The following is a 15,228-nucleotide window of genomic DNA, read 5'->3' as shown; positions in this document are numbered from 1 at the left end:
AACCCTGGGCCACGAAGGCTCGAATACATAAGTCAGCGGAAGCAACAACATCTCAGTACATACATAGGATAAAAAAGTCTGCCTTAAGAAGGCTCGCAAAAAAAAAACGAAGGCGAAGGCCTCCTGCCTGGGCCTCCTAACTACTCCTGGTTGTTGGCGGTCTCCATGTAGTAGTAGGCTCCTTCGGGGTAGTAGTAGTCGTCGGCGGGATCAACTGGCTCCTGGGCTCCGTCATCTGATCGCATCAACCGGGTAGAGGGGAAAAGAGGTAGCAAAGAAACCGTGAGTACTCATCCAAAGTACTCGCAAGACTTACATCAGATTTATACCAAGTATGCATCAGTATCAAAGGAATGGGGTTATATATTTGGACTATACTATAGAAATGCCAGAATAGAAGGGAAGGGCTAGCCTATCGAAGACAAGCAACTTGATACGTCTTGCAACATTAGAAGAGTGCAGATTAGCATAACATAAGTAATAAGTATATTTTAGTAACACCTAGATATCTATTCGCACACGAACACGTCACGTGTACCCTCGACGCCAGGGGTGATGCACCGTAGCTCACGTCGAGGGAGATCTGACCCGCAGCGCGATAAGCAAGACAACCGACAGATGCTTTTGTAGACCCGAAGCCCCGTTTGCCCGGGAGGGACCCCGTTAGGGCTCGCGGCGGCTATGGGCTGCTCCAGGTCGATTCGCTCGTCCCTAGAGCCTCGTGGATCCGTAACCCTCCATTGTTGAAGAACCACTAAGAACGAGAAGAAAGATACAAGGGTAGGGGATAGATGAACACGAAAAAGTAGTAGATGTGTTTGTTCAATTATGTGTTATTTTAATTGGACGTCACCTCCATTATATATAAGAGGTGGTTGGACTTTGTGTACAAGCAAAGGATTCATCTAGGGTTTTCTTACAAGAAAATTATATCAATTCACATCCTAGAGTCCTAGATCTAGTCTAACTCGGATTCAACCCGAATCTTGCCCAAACCTCAGCTTGATCTTGTTTTGCCTGTCCAGGTTGCATATGACTTCGGATTGAGACAACTTATATATCAAAAATCGATCGGCTCGACAAGGCGAAGCTTTTTCGTGCTGTAAGTTTTTCCATTCGAGGTTGTCTTGATGGCCAAACAGCTCGCGCGACCCATCAGACTTGTTGTTTGATCCCTCGCGCCATATTTTGCCTCGTGGTAAGGTTGTACTTTGATGGCTCTAACTTTTGCATATGATCTTGGATTGAGACAGTTTTTACATCAAAATCAATCATTTCGACGAGGCGAAGACAACTCGTGTGTATTAGTTTTCCATATGAGGCTGTCTCGGGGGTGTAATCAGGCGAATAGTGTTCTGGATACAAAATCTCAGTACTTCGAACACAACTTCGGCTTTAGAGACGAGATTGGATGGCTATGGCCCAAACGTCAAAGATGTTCATGTCGATAAGACAAAACTTTTTCATGTAGACCACTTCTCCGTTTGAGGCCATATTAATTAAGTTCTTGACCATGCCAAAATCGGGTGTCAACAAGATCCTTTCTCGACTCCATGCGAGAAAGCATTCCCAAAGCCATCATATCCATTTAATGTCTCCAGTATCCAGTTCTAGTTGTAGTAGAATGGGATACAACACTGAGTATCTGTTACGATGGACACGACTATTCGAATAGATATAGTTCCCTGCAGGGGTGCACAAACTTACCCAACGCATCAACGCCCACTACAGTAACCACACCACCAACTAACCTGAAGTGATTACTTGCATCTTTTTCCTTCTTTTCTATTTTTTATCCTTTTAGCTTTTTTATTTTTCCTTTTTTATTCTTCCTGGTTCGATGAACTTTTTTAAAATTCTTAAAAAGAACTTCAAATCAGTGAACTTTTTCCTCAAAATTGACAAACTTTCAAAATTCGATTAACTATTTTTCAAATTTATGATTTTTAAAAAAACTATGAAGTTTTTTCAAATTCAGTAAATAAATATAAAATCCATAAAAAAATTCAAATTCGATGAAATCTTTCTGAAATTTGATGAACTTTTAAAAAATGGATAAACTACTTTTAAAATTCATGATATTTTCCGTAATTCATGCATATGTTTAAATTCCAAATCTTTTTGGTTTTTGCAAATTATTATTTTCAAAAGTCAAGGATTGACTGCCCAACTGTCGACCGCGACCAGTAAATGTGATCCAACCCTCGCCATGTATATGGGCCAGCTCACGAGTGTGGGCACCAGGAAGCTTGAGTAGCGTCGAACGCGCTGAATAGGAGCACCCCACAACGATGTTGAGTAGCTTATATATTTTTAAATTATTTATTAAATTTTACTTCACAAATCTGTTTTAGAAATGTTCTTAATTTTTTGAAAAAATAGAAATATATGCACCATGTATTAAAAAATGCATGTTGTGTAGTTGAAAAAAAATCAGTGCTTGTTCATAAACATGTTATATCATGTGTTCAAAATGTTTTTCATATAATTATAAAAATATTCAGCATGTTTTCAAAAAATTGTCATTTATTTAAAAAATGTTTGCCATGCATTTTAATGAGGATATTTGTAAAATGCTAATACATAGATAGAGAAAATAATTTTAAGATGTTCAAAAAAAAAGGAAACTTGAGGAAAGAAACATAAAGAACCAAACAAAAGCAGTAAGGTCCTGGTCATAACTAGAAAAAAGAAGCCAAATAAAATAAAATCCTTGTTAGAAAATCGACAAATGGACCTAACACAGGAGACACATGAGTGCGCGTTTGCTATGAGCATTAGTTTCCCATGAATTTGTGCTATTTGTACATGGGCGGTTGGAGAACACATGGGCGTGCCTATATATAACCGCTCAAAAAAAAAATACATCGCTTGTCAGGGCAATATCTCGCTCACACAAGACATAGGCCCAGTTCTTTTCACATAGGATTCTGCAGAATCAAGATTTTGGAAAATTCTCCCACAATCTACTTCTCCCAGAATCTGTTGCCGAGTTCTTTTCTGGGATTGTAGGTTAAGATTCTGGAAAGAGTTGTGTGTTGAAATGTCTGTAGTATCCTTAGACAGAAAATGTTTGATGAATTTATTAACACCTTATTGTTTCTAACAGTATCTAGTCGAATATGAGTACAAAAGTGATTTACGAATGTCATAAAAAGTGCAAAATATAACATTTAGAATGGATTTAAAGATTTGTTCATTACAAAAGTGGATGAACTAAAAAAATAGATAATCTCAAGGTACGAGACTAGCAGCAATCGCCTCGCGTACTGCGTTCATGGTACCATCATCTTCTGGTGGTAGAGCATTGGCACTTGTAAACGGCAATGGAGGTTGCACATATGCATCATTGTGGAACTTGTCAAAATGCTCATCACGTAACTTGCTATCACGAATCCAATTGTGGAGACACATGCATGCAGTGACAATCATCTTTTGAGTCTCCGGTTTGTACCGAGGTATGCCTCCATCTCCAAGAATTCGCCATTTCATCTTGAGAACACCAAATGTTTTTTCGATGATATTTCGCAAAGAAGAATGTCGATGGTTGAATGTCTCATATCTCCGAACTAGTGGGTGTTGTTGGAAATCTGGTACATGGTATCGTTGCCCTTTGTATGGAGATAGATATCCAACCCTGTTTGGATATCCGTAGTCGACAAGATAATATTTTATCTACAGTACGACATCAACAAAAGAAATTGGAAATTTACAAACCATCCTGTATATAACAATATGGATACATGCGAGATGTTACCTGTGTGGGGTTGTGGAAAGTGATCATAACGAACTATGGCATCGCTCCATACACGTGTGTCATGAACAGATCCGGGCCATCCGGGAACAACAAAAGTGAACCTCATATCAAAATCACACACTGCCATAATATTTTCACTCGTGTAACCTTTCCTATTCCTGTGTTGGGGCTCCAACTCCTTAGGCACAATCACCTTAATATGTGTTCCATCAATGGCTCCAATAGCATATTGAAAATGAGGCCAAAACTTTGTTTTTCTAAGTACTGGGTGTGGTTCAGAGAAAGTTGGATCAATTGGTCTTATGTAATCACCGGCCATGCGGTCTACACACTCCAAAACCTCGTGGATTTTTTACTAATGACAGAATGACTATGTGCAAACCGATCTGCGACATTATCAGTTGTTTGACATGTACCCACAGTCCATAAAAATTGTGCCAATGCTTCTTTGGATGAAATGTTGGAAGTTGACTCAAGCCCATACTTCTGAACTAACAGATCATGCAATGTGTTAAACACTGACCTCCTCATTCTGAACATAGCATAAAAAGATTTTGCATCTTTCTCCTTCTCTTCTACCCATTGGAGGCCTGTAACAAGATGTAACTTTCTAAGTGCATACGGCACTGTCACACTTGACGACGCCACATTCAGAGCAAATTCAAGCATGGCCGCCTCAAATTCCTTTTCTTCTCGTTTCTTTCTGGATTTATCCATCTGCCACAACAACATGCACATAGTGTAATATTAGATGCAACATAGTTCAGATAACAATACATCTCCAAAGCAAATAGCTTAGTTCACAAAAGTACACCTCCAAAGCAAGTAGCTTAGCTCACAACATTACAAGTAAATAGTCTGGTAGAAAGCAATTAAAACATAGATGTTCTACTTATTATTGAGCTCCCACATCCTCTTTATCCATCCAAGCCTTGCAACAGATTCATGAGCCGTGAAAGTGGAGAAAACATCACGGTATTTCTTTTCCATGAAAAGAAATGTAGCATAGAAATGCTCATCACTTCCTGATTTTGCACCATCCGCTTCCACGATGGCCATCATTTGTTTAATCTCTTCTCTTGTTGGATCCACACTCTCCTCTACATCTCTCTTCTCTGCATCCCTCCTCTCCCTTGCCCTTTCCTCTTCATCCCTCTTCTCCCTTGCCCTCTCCTTTGCATCCCTCTTCTCCCTTGCAATCTCCTCTGCAGCCCTCTTGTCTCTTGCACCAAAGATGTCCACCATGCGTACAAAAGCCTCATTTTTAGCATTCTCACTTGCCCACTTGTCATTCATCTTTGGACTTAGCGAATAAGGACACGCCCTCTTCTTCCCACCCTTGGCTCGATTTTGAACAGGGGTAACTTGGCCTTCATGACTATCACACCCTGAGTCATCCTCAAGCTGATTCGAGAGGGATCACCTTGATACGAGGGAGTTGGCACCCTCGCATGCTCATTTGTGACACAAGTAGTATAGAAACCCTCTGACATTTTTTCCTCCTCTGCAAGTGGAGCATAGCGAAACTTGGCAGCTTCTGGATGTGCCTGTAATCATATAGCACCACATGTTAATATGAAAACTGAAGCAACATGACTCGTTATTTAAGAAAATACATGATAACAACAATACCTTTATCTCCAATGCCCACCACTCATTTGTAGCTGTAATAGTGTGTGTATGCTCATCTCTTCCTAAGCCAGATGCTTGCTGGATCAATGTCTTCCATGTGTTGTACTCGCTTCTACATACACCCCACCTATTTTTGATTTGCCGGGTCAAATAGTTCTTCCAGAGCGTTCGTTGAACTTTTTATGCAAATTAGCTTGTCCTATGTCGGACAAATAACCACCGTTGTGGTTATTTGCTCGAATCTCCTCTACGCACGCATTCATAAAAATTGTATGAGCATCACTGTCCCAATTTGCTTTGGGTTCTTTGACTTTCTCCATCTACCATTACCATTCACCATTATCACATTAGCATTGAACAAAATTGACATAAGCATTATCACATTGGCATTCTACCATAAAAATCAATGTAAAAACATCTGCGTATAGTAGCAAATAGCACCAATAACATCAATACCATAGTAGCATTGACAGTAGCACACAAAAAAAAATCAAGCATCAATCCATCCATCCATTTATCTATCAGCAAGCAAAAAAATTCAAGCATCAATCCATCCATCCATCAGCAATTGTTCAAGACTGCTGTTGTTGACAAAAGGTATGGATGAATTGTTCAAGATTGGTGTTGTTGACAAAAGGTTTGTTCTGAATCTTTGTTGCTTTTACCAGTTACAACATTTGGCTCAATTCATCCATCCATCAGCAATCAATCCATCCATCTATCTAACAGATTCAAGCATTAATCCATCTACCTATGCAACATAAATCAGTCTATCTATCCAATTTCGCATAAGACAAATGAAGAACAGAAGATAGGAAATATGATGGCTCACCGTGGGTGTGGCCTGCTCCTCGCGTGGGCTGCTCGTGGACGTCGAGGTGCAGTGCCGGTGGCCGTCCAGTTGCAGCTGAAGCCCGTCGGGGTCGCCATGGAGGTGTAGCGCCGGTGGTTGCGGGCGGAGACAGAGCAGAGGGGTGGATGAGTGGCGAAGGAAGAGGGGCGGCGGAGGGAGTTATGGTCGGCGACAGCGGGAACCGGGCCGGCAGCGGCAAGGGCCTGGGCGGCGAGGTGGATCCTGCAGCGGCGAGGCAACCCTAGCCCTTGCTGCGTCTGGGGAATCTTTCCCCGATGCGAACAGGCAGGGGTCGAGCGAAGGCGCTCGCTCGTTTTCTCGGGCCAGTGCGTGGATGGCCCAGTGGCATTCCGGGTGTAAATTCTCCATGGGATAGGGGTACACTTCTATTTTGAAACGTTTTCTTTGGTGGGACTTGCCAAAATCATGAGATTCTGGGAAAATCATGCTTTTTGGTAGCTTTTGGATTGCACTAGGATTCTAGAGAATCCTCTCCAGATTTTGGAAGTGAATTCGAGTTCTGTTGGCTCCAGATTTTCCAGACTGAAATTCACCAAAATCTGCTCAAAAGAACTGGGCCGTAGGCTCGCCTCGCCTCTTGCGCAGAGTGCGCTCTTGCCCTACTGGACCGGCCCAATTAACCAAGTTGTAGGAAGGTTCTAACAGACCAAACGCGGTCGACCGGTTTTGTAACATTCCATCTGGTTTTCTTTTCATTTCTGTTTTGGTGTTCATTTACCAGTTTATTTTTCTATTTTCTTTTTATTCATTTTACAAGTACAAATACATGTTTTGAGATTTTTCTAATCCATGTTACACATGTTTTAATACACGTTGAACTTTCTTTAATGGTAAAAAAACATTTCTAAAACAAATCAAGTGTATGTTCTTTACATGGAATAAATCATTTCTAAAAATTTCGCTTACAAATTTTCGAAATGCATGGACATTTTTAAAATGTTACAATTGAATGATTTGACACAAATTTTTTATAAGCTATGCAAATACTCATTTCATCTTATAATTTTTTCTAAATGTCACAAACTCTTTTATGAAATGCATGGGCTTTTTTGTAGTCACAAACATTTTCTATGAATTCTATGAACATTTTTCTAACATTACATGATGATTTTAATACATTTCATAAAAATTTTATTTGGAATGTATGAACATTTTTAAAATGTCATCGACATTGTTTCACTTTGATGAACATTGTTTAAATGGTCGATGAACACTTTTAATATTATCGAAATTATTTTTTAAAATATATGTATTAAGAATAGTCATATATATAAACAAAAAGAAAAAAAAGAACAAAAATTGAAAACTAACAGAGGAACGCAAGCTAATGAACTAACACTACTCGCTCGGCCCACTTCATGCTCGTTCTCACAACAAGCAAGGTATAGCTGGCGAGAGCTCCTACTCAGCGCTTAACGTGCCACGGAGCGAACCGACGCTGATGCGCTTGCCGGTATATGTCGCGCCATCAACACGATGTTGCTAACGTGCACTCTCGCTTGGTAGTCACCCACTCTACTTTGCTCGCTCAGTCAAAAGTTAACTGGTCGACGGTTCACTTTCAAAAAGATCCCAGATTTTGAAAAAAAGAAATTGACAGAATTGAAAAAAATGTTCGGGGATTTAAACAAAAATCATGAAATTGATTTTTTATAAATTTTAAAAAAGTTCTCAAATTTTGCAAATTTCTGTAGTTGAAAACTGTTCCCCAATTTGAAAAAATTCACGTATTTCAAACACAAGTTCATGATTTTGAAAAAAAGCACATGAAATTAAAAAAAGTTCATGAATTTGAAAGAAAAAACTTGAACTTGAGATAGTATTATATTTTTAAAAAGCTTGCTAATTCGGAAAAAGTTTATGAATTGAAGAAAAAATGAAATCAAACAAAAGTTGATGAGTTGAAAAAATTCACCAATTTGATATTTTTGGGATTTAAGAAAAGGATACAACAAAAGAGAAATTTAAGAGGAGAAGGAAAATAGAAAAAAAGGAGAAGGAAGAAAGAAAAAGACAAAAAGTTTGATCACATTGGTGGCAGAATCCGTGGCACTATTCAAGGTTGGTCTTAAAGGATTTTCTTTCTTGTGCTAGTAGAGAAACATTGATGAAGTAGTGGAGCAATCCCTCCCAACATATAGCATGAATTGTTTTCTTTTGACAACAAAAGTGTGTAAAAGATGGTCACATGACATGGCCAAGTACTGATGGGAATGGTTCTCTGGCTAAACGATCATTGCATTGGTTAGAGCAATTCTAGCACATATCATGACAATTGATCCCGCAAAAGCAATATATGACTCACCTTAAAATGGATTTGCAGTATCAATAGGCACTGGACAGAACAGATCCACTAAACCGCGCCGCATATTTAAATTCTAATTTGCGCTACAAACTAAAGCTTAAACACAACTCGAGTTCATCTTACACATACACAACATAAAAACATAGATCAAACTAAACCTAGGGAAGGTCGGGGAATCAACCCTGGACGTCGAGGTAGAACGCAAAAGCCGACCTCCGCCATGCATGGGTGTACGCATGCTCTTCCTTCGCAACCTTGAGCCGTTCGGTGGCGCCATCTTCTACGGCTGCCACCGCGTCCTGCGCGGCGAGGAGATCCTCGCCCATGTCCCGGCACCTCTTGGTGTGTAGGAACAACACCTCATCAAGCTCGAAGAAGCGATCCGACACACCCCGACCACCACTACGGAAGAGCCAGACACATTCACGCACCTGCTGGGAGCACCACGGCTCGACACCGGCCCACTTGGTGTTGCTGGCCTCCGCGTCATGCCGAGCGCTCTTGCACGACGGCGAATCGCTGCAGTCCCCACGTCCCCAAGAATCTCCGGCCATGGATTTGCGAGAGAGGCCAAAAAAATTCGTCGAATCGCACGCCGGAGAAACGAAAAGAGATGACGAAGTAGCCAAGAATATCCAGGGAGAAACCCTAAAACACCCCCACCCCATAGATATGGCAGCAGAGAGGACAATTTGCGGGTTGCCCGCATATTTTTATACGGACCGGGAGAATTATACCGCAACTGTTCAGGCCAGAAAAAGGGCAAAAACTTTAAAACCGCCGGAAATAGCCAGGCAAGCGATGATATAGTGCATCTACTAGAGTTGCTCTTAGCATATGAGAAACTCACGTATCCAAAAGTTACTATCGAAATGGGATTCCATGATGTGTGTTTCTTCAACCTAGCATTGTTGGGAAAGCGCAGATGGAGGTTTGCTAACTCATCTTAAGTCCTTGTGTACAAGGGTGATGAAAGCTAGATATTACCCTGAGACATATTGCATGCGTGCAAGTGTCCCTTCAATTTCCTCAGCTTTTTGGGGTGTGATCGTGGTCGACAGGGAGATGTTGCAACTCGGGTTAATCAATCATGTGGGGGTGGACCTTCCATATATATATATACCGGAGGATAAGTGGATTCCTGATACCATCTCTATGACTCCCATCTTCAATCCAGAGAATGCAACTCTACACAGAGTTAGTGAGCTTATACATATAGGGGTCTAGAAGAGGGAACTGGTTCATTCGTGTTTCCCGCTGACGACCCACAAGTATAGGGGATCAATCGTAGTCTTTTCGATAAGTAAGAGTGTCGAACCCAACGAGCAGCAGAAGGAAATGACAAGCGGTTTTCAACAAGGTATGGTTTGCAATTACTAAAATTATTGGTAATGAGTAGTTTGATAGCAAGATAATTTGTAATGAGCAATAAGTAGCAATAGTAACAAAGGTGCAGCAAGATAGCCCAATCCTTTTTGTAGCAAAGGACAGGCCGGGACTTTCTCTTATAACAAGTAAAACATTCTTGAGGACACACGGGCATCACATTTTTGTGATTCACGTTCGCTACTTTATAATTTGATATGTGGGTGGACCGGTGCTTGGGTGTTGTTCTTACTGGAACAAGCATCCCAGTTATGATTACCCCCTTTCGCAAGCATCCGCAACTATGAAAGAAGAATTAAGATAAATCTAATCATAGCATGGAACACGTAGATCCAAATCAGCCCCTTACAGAATAGCGCATAAACTAGGGTTTAAGCTTTCGTCACTCTAGCAACCCATTATCTAATAACTACTCAACAATGCCCTCCCTTAGGCCCAAAGATGGTGAAGTGTCATGTAGTCGGTGTTCACATAACACCACTGAGGGAATCACAACATATACATCATCAAAATATCAAAGGAATACCGAATTCACATGATTGCTTATGACAAGATTTCTCCCATGTCCTCAAGAACAAAACTAACTACTCATAAATCATATTCATGTTCAAGATCAGAGGGGTATTGAATATCATTAAGGATCTGAACATATAATCTTCAACCAAATAAACTAACTAGCATCAACTACAAGCTGTAATCGACACTACTAGCAACCCACATGTATCAATCTATGGTTTTGAGACAAAGATTGAACACAAGAGATAAAATAGGGTTTGAGATGAGATGGTGTTGGTGAAGATGTTGATAAAGATTGGTCCTCCCACGATGAGAGGGTTGTTGGCGATGATGATGGCTTTGATTTCCCCCTCCCGGAGGGAAGTGTCCCCGATAGAATCGCTCCGCCGGAGAGCAAAAGTGCTCCTGCCCAGGTTCCGCCTCAAGCGATGGCGCTTTGTCCCGAAACCTTCATTCCTATTTTTTCTAGGTCAAATAGCACAATATAGGAGAAGATGGGCCTCGGGGGCCTGCCAGGGGCGCCACAAGCTCAGGGGGCGCGCCTTGGGGGGTGCATGATATGTCTACCACATATCTATAATTTTTATGGGACAATTATATCTATGCCCTTAACCCGAACCCACTACTCAGTTTTGCCACTAATTTTTAGGTATGCTCAGTTTTTCCCCTCCACCGTTAGTTTCACTGATAGAAATGCCCTTCTGCGCCATTACCGTCCGGTCAAAGGGCTTTGACCGTCATGAAAAATAGCAAAAAAATAAAAAAAAATTGAAACTTTGTGGGATCAAAGATACTCATGTCAACAAGGTGTGTACAAATCTTTATGCCGTTCGGACACCCTGGGAGATCGTGGCAAAAGAAAACATAAATTTTGTACGCATGTGAACAGTAAATTTGAAAAAAATCAAAAAAATATGAAATTTTGTGGGACTGAAGATACTCAGGTGCGCAAGATGTGTGCACATTTTTGTTGTGATTGGACATCGTAGGAGCTCGTGGAGAAAAAACAAAATTTAGCTCAAAAATACTATGAAAAAATGCACTATTTTGTTTTTTCTCTAGAGCGCCTCGTACATCATTTTATCACTAAAACTTGCAAGCACCTTGTGCACTCAAGCCTCTTTGAAGCCAAAAAAAATCAATTTTTTAAAAAATTTGTTGCTATTTGTTTTGAATTTACTGTTCATAGGCATAATTATTTTTGTTTTCCTTGCCATGAGCTCCCGGAGTGTCCAACCAACACAAAATTTCAGATTTTTTTGATTTTTTTTGCTATTTTTTTCAGGATGGTCAAAGTCCTTTGACCGGACGGTAATGGTGCAAAAGGGCATTTCTATAAGTGACACTAATGGCGGAGGGGCTAAACTGAGCATACCTGAAAATTAGGGGCAAAACTGAGTAGTGGGTTTGAGTTGGGGGCAGAATTGGAATTGGCCCATTTTTTATTGTTCCGTGCTATTATATTATCTGTTTTGAATGTTTTATATGCATTAATATGCAATTTTATATTATTTTTGGGACTAACCTATTAATCGAGAGCCTAGTGCCAGTTTCTGTTTTTTTGCCTATTTTAGAGTTTCGCAGAAAAGGAATACCAAACGGAATGAAACGTTCGCGATGATCGTTCTTGGACCAGAAGCAAACCAGGAGACTTGGAGATGAAGTCAAACACGCAACCAGGCGGCCACGAGGGTGGAGGGCGCGCCCAGGGGGTAGGGTGCGCCACTACCTCGTGGGCCCCTCGTGGGTCTCCGGACCTAGTTCCTTCGCATATGTATACTCTTATACCCCAAAAACTTCCAGGGAGCCACGAAACCACTTTTCCACCACCGCAACCTTCTGTACCCGTGAGATCCCATCTAGGGGCCTTTTTTGGCGTCCTGCCGGAGGGGGATTTGATCACGGAGGGCTTCTACACCAACACCATTACCCTTTCGATGAAGCGTGAGTAGTTTACCTCAGACCTACGGGTCCATAGCTAGTAGCTAGATGGCTTCTTCTCTATCTTTGATTCTCAATACCATGTTCTCCTCGATGTTCTTGGAGATCTATTCGATGTAATATTCTTTTGCGGTGTGTTTGCCAAGATCCAATGAATTATGGATTTATGATCAGATTATCTATGAATATTATTTGAGTCTTCTCTGAATTCTTATATGCATGATTTGATATCTTTGCAAGTCTCTTTGAATTCTCGGTTTAGTTTGGCCTACTAGATTGGTTTTTCTTGCAATGATAGAAGTGCTTAGCTTTGGGTTCAATCTTGCGGCATCCTTTCCCAGTGATAGTAGGGGCAGCAAGGCACGTATTGTATTGTTGCCATCGAGGATAAAAAGATGGGGTTTTCATCATATTGCTTGAGTTAATTCCTCTACATCATGTCATCTTACTTAATGCATTACTCCGTTTTTTTATGAACTTAATACTCTAGATGCATGCTTGATAGCGGTCGATATGTGGAGTAATAGTAGTAGATGCAGAATCATTTCGGTCTACTTGACACGGACGTGATGCCTATGTTCATGATCATTGCCTTAGATATTTTCATAACTTTGCTCTCTTCTATCAATTGCTCGGCAGTAATTTTTTCACCCACCGTAATATTTACTATCATGAGAGAAGCCACTAAGTGAAACCTATGGCCCCCGGGTCTATTTTACATCATACTAGTTTCCCATCAACTTGCCAATTTATGTCGCCGTTCCTTAAATTTGCAATCTTTACTTTCCAATCTATAAACCAAAAATACCAAAAAGATTTACTTTACCGTTTATATCTCTCTCTCAGATCTCACCTTTGCAAGTAACAATGAAGGGATTGACAACCCCTTTATCGCGTTGGGTGCAAGTTGTTGATTGGTTGTGCAGGTATTTGGTGACTTGTGCGTTATCTCCTACTGGATTGATACATTGGTTCTCAAACTGAGGGAAATACTTACTCTACTTTGCTGTAGCACCCTTTCCTCTTCAAGGGAAAAACCAACACAAGCTCAAGAGATAGTAGTGGGTGCGGCCCCTAGGCTTGTCGCTTCCTGGTGGGTCCCCTAATGGTATTTCTTTCACCAATAATTTTAATATATTTGAAAATAATTCTTTGTCAATTTTCAGCTCAGTTGGAGATGTTGAGTAAAGTTGCCTCTGATATAGCCCTTTCTGGTCCAAAATTCCAGTTGCCGACAATCTCCCTCTTCATGTGAAACTTGTAAATAAGAGAGAAAAGGCATACGAATTGTATCATAAAGTGAAGTAACAACCAGTAAAGCAATAAATATCACTATGAAAACATGATGCAAAATGGACGTATCAACTCCCCCAAGCTCAGACCTCGCTTGTCCTCAAGCGAAAGTCGATGTCGATAATCATGACCACATGTTTGAGAGAGGTGTCGATCAAAATAAAATATGTACATGGAAGCATTATGGTCTTTAACATAACAGCAATGTATCATCATAAAACTTCTCATGCTAGAGTAAATATTCATTCACAAGTTCAAGTATGAAACATAAACTTTATTGGAAAGTAACAAACTATGATCTCAGTCTTTGAAACAATCACAATCCATCATATTTTCAGAAAGATTTTATGTAAGAGCTTTGTTTAGCAAGTTCACATACTCAACTATCATTTAGTTTTCTATGATTGCAGCCACTCAAGATATATGTATAGAGCAAAAGTTTCAGTCAGACACATAGAAAGATAGGCCTTATAGTTTCGCCTCCCAACTTATTTACCCCGAGGGTAATGTCAACAATAATAACTCATGATCACATACATCCAACTGGATATATATGTATGAATCTATCCACCACATGATGCTTGCCACTAAAGAGTACATAGATAGGAATAGGAACAATCACTATTGACTCTTGCATAAAAGTAAATACATGAAAGTAAAAGATAGGCCCTTCGCGGAGGGAAGCAGAGGTTGTCATGCACTTTTTATTTTTGAATGTGCAAGCTCTTAATGTAAAGGAACCATACTTAATATCACTACAAAAAAAGACACATCCGTGACATTTTGGGCCGAACTAAAAATTTTTCTGTCATACATATGACACTTCTATGACGATAATTGTGACAAAACCCGGTATAATCATAGATGTGGTGGGCTCCTACTTCCATGACAAAAAATCATGACAGAAAATGGGCTTTTCATCCTGGGCGGGCCGGAGACGCAGCTGCATGACATTCTTTCGGCCGTCCATGACGGAAAAAACTGTTGGGGAACGTTGCAGAAAATTAAAATTTTCCTACGGTTTCACCAAGATCCATCTATGAGTTCATGTAAGCAACGAGTCAAGGGGAAGAGTTTGCATCTACATACCACTTGTAGATCGAGTGCGGAAGCGTTCAAGGGGATGGTGATGATGGAGTCGTACTCGACGTGATTCGGATCACCGATGACCAAGTGCTGAACGGACAGCACCTCCGCGTTCAACACACGTACGGGACGGGAGACGTCTCCTCCTTCTTGATCCAGCAAGGGGGAAGGAGAGGTTGAGGAAGCTCGCTCCAACGGTAGCACGACGGCGTGGTGCAGTTGGTGCAGCAGTACTCCGACAGGGCTTCGCCAAGCACGTAAGGAGGAGGAGAGGTGTTGGGGAGGGGAGGGGCTGCGCCTTTAGTTGTGGTGTTGCAGCCCTCCCTTCACCCCTCTATATATAGGAGGAGAAGGGCAAGGGGGCCGGCCCTCTAGGGGAAACCCTAGAGGGGGGCGGTGGCCAAAGGGTGGGGGGCTTGCCCCCCAAGCAAGGGGGGT

Source organism: Triticum dicoccoides, chromosome 1B (assembly GCF_002162155.2).
Source record: "Triticum dicoccoides isolate Atlit2015 ecotype Zavitan chromosome 1B, WEW_v2.0, whole genome shotgun sequence".
Classification (NCBI taxonomy): Eukaryota; Viridiplantae; Streptophyta; class Magnoliopsida; order Poales; family Poaceae; genus Triticum; species Triticum dicoccoides.
Note: the sequence above shows the minus strand (reverse complement) of the source record.